The sequence below is a fragment of the Myotis lucifugus genome, unplaced genomic scaffold, assembly GCF_000147115.1.
Source record: "Myotis lucifugus unplaced genomic scaffold, Myoluc2.0 scaffold_4598, whole genome shotgun sequence".
Lineage (NCBI taxonomy): Eukaryota > Metazoa > Chordata > Mammalia > Chiroptera > Vespertilionidae > Myotis > Myotis lucifugus.
The window spans coordinates 6,822-10,970 of record NW_005875646.1 but is presented as its reverse complement, the minus strand read 5'-3'; the positions used below and the strand labels follow the sequence as shown (position 1 = coordinate 10,970).

The 4,149-nt window shown below is 45.3% G+C and overlaps 1 long non-coding RNA gene across 1 annotated transcript; it reads right to left on the bottom strand.

Annotated features, from left to right (window-relative positions):
- Positions 1-2,298: 2,298 nt before the first annotated feature.
- Positions 2,299-3,948, bottom strand: LOC102431263. The gene is made up of 3 exons (XR_001346892.2): positions 3,825-3,948; positions 2,873-2,980; positions 2,299-2,754 (listed from the first exon to the last, which is right to left on the bottom strand). It is a non-coding gene; the product is annotated as an uncharacterized LOC102431263 (long non-coding RNA).
- Positions 3,949-4,149: the final 201 nt, after the last annotated feature.

Below are 4,149 nucleotides of genomic sequence, written 5' to 3'. Positions count from 1 at the left end.
GCCCCAGTTCTCTAGGTCAATGCAAATTGTCAAGGCGATCAAATATTTCCTGCAGCGTTCCATGCGTAGGTTCTGCATAGAGCAGAAACAGGAGAAAAGAAATAAAGGTTGCCTGGGAAGCCAAAGAAAAGATTCTGAAGGTATGACAATGGGGTATGACAATGGGGACATTTGCAGATTACCGCTGGCTGGCTACTCAGGCACAGCTCCTTACTGCCATGTGGAAACAGAGGCCCAGCACACCAAGTCTTCCACTTCCTCAAGAGGAGTCAGAAGGCCAGGTCCTTACATAGATTGTTTTGATTTTTAATTGTTAGCTCAAAACACTGTGCGGCCAAACAAAACACAACTTGGGGGCCAGATGTAGGCCATGAAGTTGTCAGAAAGCAACTCTATCTAGAATGTAAGCAACATGAGCTCAGGAAGTAGGGCCTGGTGCATGACGAGGGAATGAGTGAGGTCCTTCCTTGGGCAGAGGGTGGACTGTCCTAGGAGAGACAATGGGAAGAGATGCTGGCAACATGGCGGGGGGGTCCTCATAATCAAGGGGGGGAATAACTATAGAGTGAATGAACTTGAGCCACAGTCGCTGGGATGGAAAGGAAAGGGTGAAATAGCAGTAGACAAGCAAAAGAATTTCCAAAAAGCAGAACTCAGCAAAAGACCAGATGTGCAGGACTAGGGCAGTGATGAATCTTCCAGAGGAAGCCTGCCATGAACTTGGCCAGAGGGCTGAGGGGCTGGTCACGGGGGAGAGAAGGTAAACACATTTTTCTCCACTAGCTTCAAAGCCCTTCATCTGCCTCCTCCAGACAACCTTCTTTTTTCCTCCTCTGTTCTCCCACAAAGGGGACCTGGGGTACCCAGAGGCCCCAGCACCAACAGAACCAGAGCCAAACCTATAGGTAATTATGTGCTGAGGTATTCATTCAGAAGACACTGTGAGCAGAGTTAACAGAGGAATGGGCCCGTCAGGGGAGAAGCACCAGAGAGGGACGGCATCTCTAGGGAAGTGGCGAGAACAGCTTGGGCTACTCGGTGTCATAGCACATTGGCTGAATGGTGTGGAAGCAACAACAGGAGTGGATGAGAGAGACTCAAATCGTTCTCAAGTTATAGATTATCAAAGCATGGGACAAGCCTTGGGTTCCAGTCCACAATTTTCCTAATGACTCACAAAGTCAAGAAAAAAATACTACAAAGAAAAGTGTTCCCGACAAGTGAGAAAAGGCAGACTCAAGTCTACTTCTCCGCTAAACAAGATGAGTCTTCTCATGGCGTGACTTTTGCGGGCGTCAGTCTACAAGAGGACGTTTATGATGATCAAATTGGGTTGGAGGCCTGGACAAATCTGTTTTCACTTTAAAAGATAAACTTTATCAGGAGTTTAAGAACAAGAACAACTACCACCACTTGTTAACCAAAGAATTATTACAGTAGATAATATTTACTTCCTGGCTAACTAATTAGTAAATTAGTGATTGCTAACTAAGGATCAAGGCACTATACCAGCGATGGCGAACCTATGACACGCGTGTCAGAGGTGACACGCAAACTCATTTTTTTTGGTTGATTTTTCTTTGTTAAATGGCATTTAAATATATAAAATAAATATCAAAAATATAAGTCTTTGTTTTACTATGGTTGCAAATATCAAAAAATTTCTATATGTGACACAGCACCAGAGTTAAGTTAGGTTTTTTCAAAATGCTGACACGCTGAGCTCAAAAGGTTCGCCATCACTGCACTATACCAAGCCCTTTAAATGCACAATCTTGCCCTAGCCGGTTTGGCTCAGTGGATAGAGCGTCAGCCTGCAGACTGAAGGGTCCCAGGTTCAATTCTGGTCAAGGGCATGTACCTTGGTTGCAGGCACATCCCCAGTAGGGGGTGTGCAGGAGGCGGCTGATCGATGTTTCTCTCTCATCGATGTTTCTAACTCTCTATCCCTCTCCCTTCCTCTCTGTAAAAAATCAATAAAAAATATTTTTAAAAAATGTACTATCTTGTAAATATTTACGACAATTCTATAAAGGAGCTGGTGGCATCAACTCCAGTTTATCCATTAGGAATAAAAGCAAGACCTAGAGATGTCATGTCATCTGCCCAAGGTGACAAAGTACCTGAGTGACAGAGCTGAGACACTTCATTTCCGGGGCCCCTGTTCTAAGCCAGGGGTCAGCAAACATTTCCTACAAAGGACCAGATAGCAAATACTTTTGACCTTGTGGGCAATATGGTCTCTGTCACAACCACTAGACTCTGCCACTAAAGTACAAAAGCAGCCGTAGACAAAAGCAGGACATAAACATTGGGCATACCTGTGTCCCAACACAACTTTATTCACGGACACTGAAATTAGAATTTCATATCATTTTCACGTGTGGGGGAATATAATTCCTCTTTTAATTTCCCCCCAGCCATTCAAAAAAGTAAAAAACATTCCTAGCTCGTGGGCCGTAAGAAGACAGAAGGTGGGCTGAATCTTTTCCCATGGGCTATAATTTGCAGATCCCGACCTACACCACGAGGCTCTCTTGCCTTCGGACTCACATCCTTAGAAGCCTGGAGACACGTTAGAATGAAACCTGTCAGAGGGCGTCTGGACAGGGCACACAACTCGGAAATACAATTGTGAGAAAAGACTGGACAGAGATGACTCTTCAAGTTACCCCTCTCAAAGGACACCGCCTCACCCCAGTTTACAAGTTGAAATACCTCTTTCTTCCTTTCGGTCCACTGCCTTGCTCCCTTCTGTTGAAATAAACCTTGATTCAGGTCAGTCTGAAACCAGGGCAGATTCTCGGTAAAACAGCAATGCCCTTCCCGCACATGGCTTTCTGCAAACAGGAGCCCACTGTGCCCTTCTTACCTGCAGGGTCTGGCTGAAGCGCTTTAGCGGTGTAGCCTTCACGGGCGGGATGAGGTTTGCTAGTGATGTGACTCTGGAAAGGGGTTTGACCCGTTTATTACTTGGCTCCTATAGATCAAAAAAATAAAGAAAAGAAGGAAGAAATGAAAATGTCGTCAATTATGAAGAAAACATAACTCCACCACAAGTCCTCCCCATTCATGAGCTGTACACGGATCTGTGAAATGCAAACAGTGCCCTGTCTCACTCCAGCTGCGCGGAGGTGACCTGGCTTAGGCGCCCGAAGGAGCAGTGGCAGCCAGATGTCCACAGAAGCAGCCTCTGAGCGCACAGCTCATGGGCCCAGATCTGCTCCCTGCTCCCACTCCAATATCTGCCAGTTTTTAACTCAGTAAGAGCATTCTTCCCAAACCCTCCTGAGAGAAAAGCTGCCTCAGATTCCCCATCCAATGACCTTGTCAGGCGGCTGCCTTTGATACTTCTGGCTTTTTCTTTTGAAAAACCTTTCCTTCACCTTGCCTAAAGCCACTCTCCACATTTCTTTATGCAATGGATTTTCTAAAGCATAGTTAATTAAATTTAAAAAAAATTTAAAGAAGTTCTTCTATTCCTGGGCTCTTAAAAAAGCATATTTGCATCTTCAGTATATTTGAAATGTACACATTAATACTTACAAAGAATAATCAGACAGCAGAAGAAAAGGCACAAAGAGAAACCCTGCCATGGGCATCGGTTTCTATATTATATACAACCGTAAGCTTTGAAAATCACCTCCATCACCTTCGGCATAAAACATTGTCAAAACTGCACGTTACCCCAAACCAAGCTGATGGGGGAGAGGGAGCCTATCCGTCCCAGTGACTTTGCAGACAAGAATTACAGAAATCAAACAGCAGACTGAAAGACAGAGAGGACAGACAAAACATCCTGCAAGGACAAAGAGAACAGTTACCCTTGTCTTCCTAAGCTCCATCTGACCTGCGGTGGACGCTGGACAGCACATGAACACACCAGATTTTAACGGAAAAGGCCAAACGTGACAAACGTTGTGGCGAACCTCAATCATTTCCACAGGGAGTCTCAAGGTGCTCATCTTTCTTTTTCAGCCATCGCTTTCTCTCAGAGTTGCGAGGGGTAAGCCAGAACTTCCGCTTCTCCAGGACGTCCCTGCAGGGTGTCCTGAACATAGTAGGTGCTTGGGAAAATCTCGTCTGGATTTGGAATTCTGCCAAATGTCATTTTATGCCCTTGCCAGCCTCGGAAATCAGAAGCCTTCT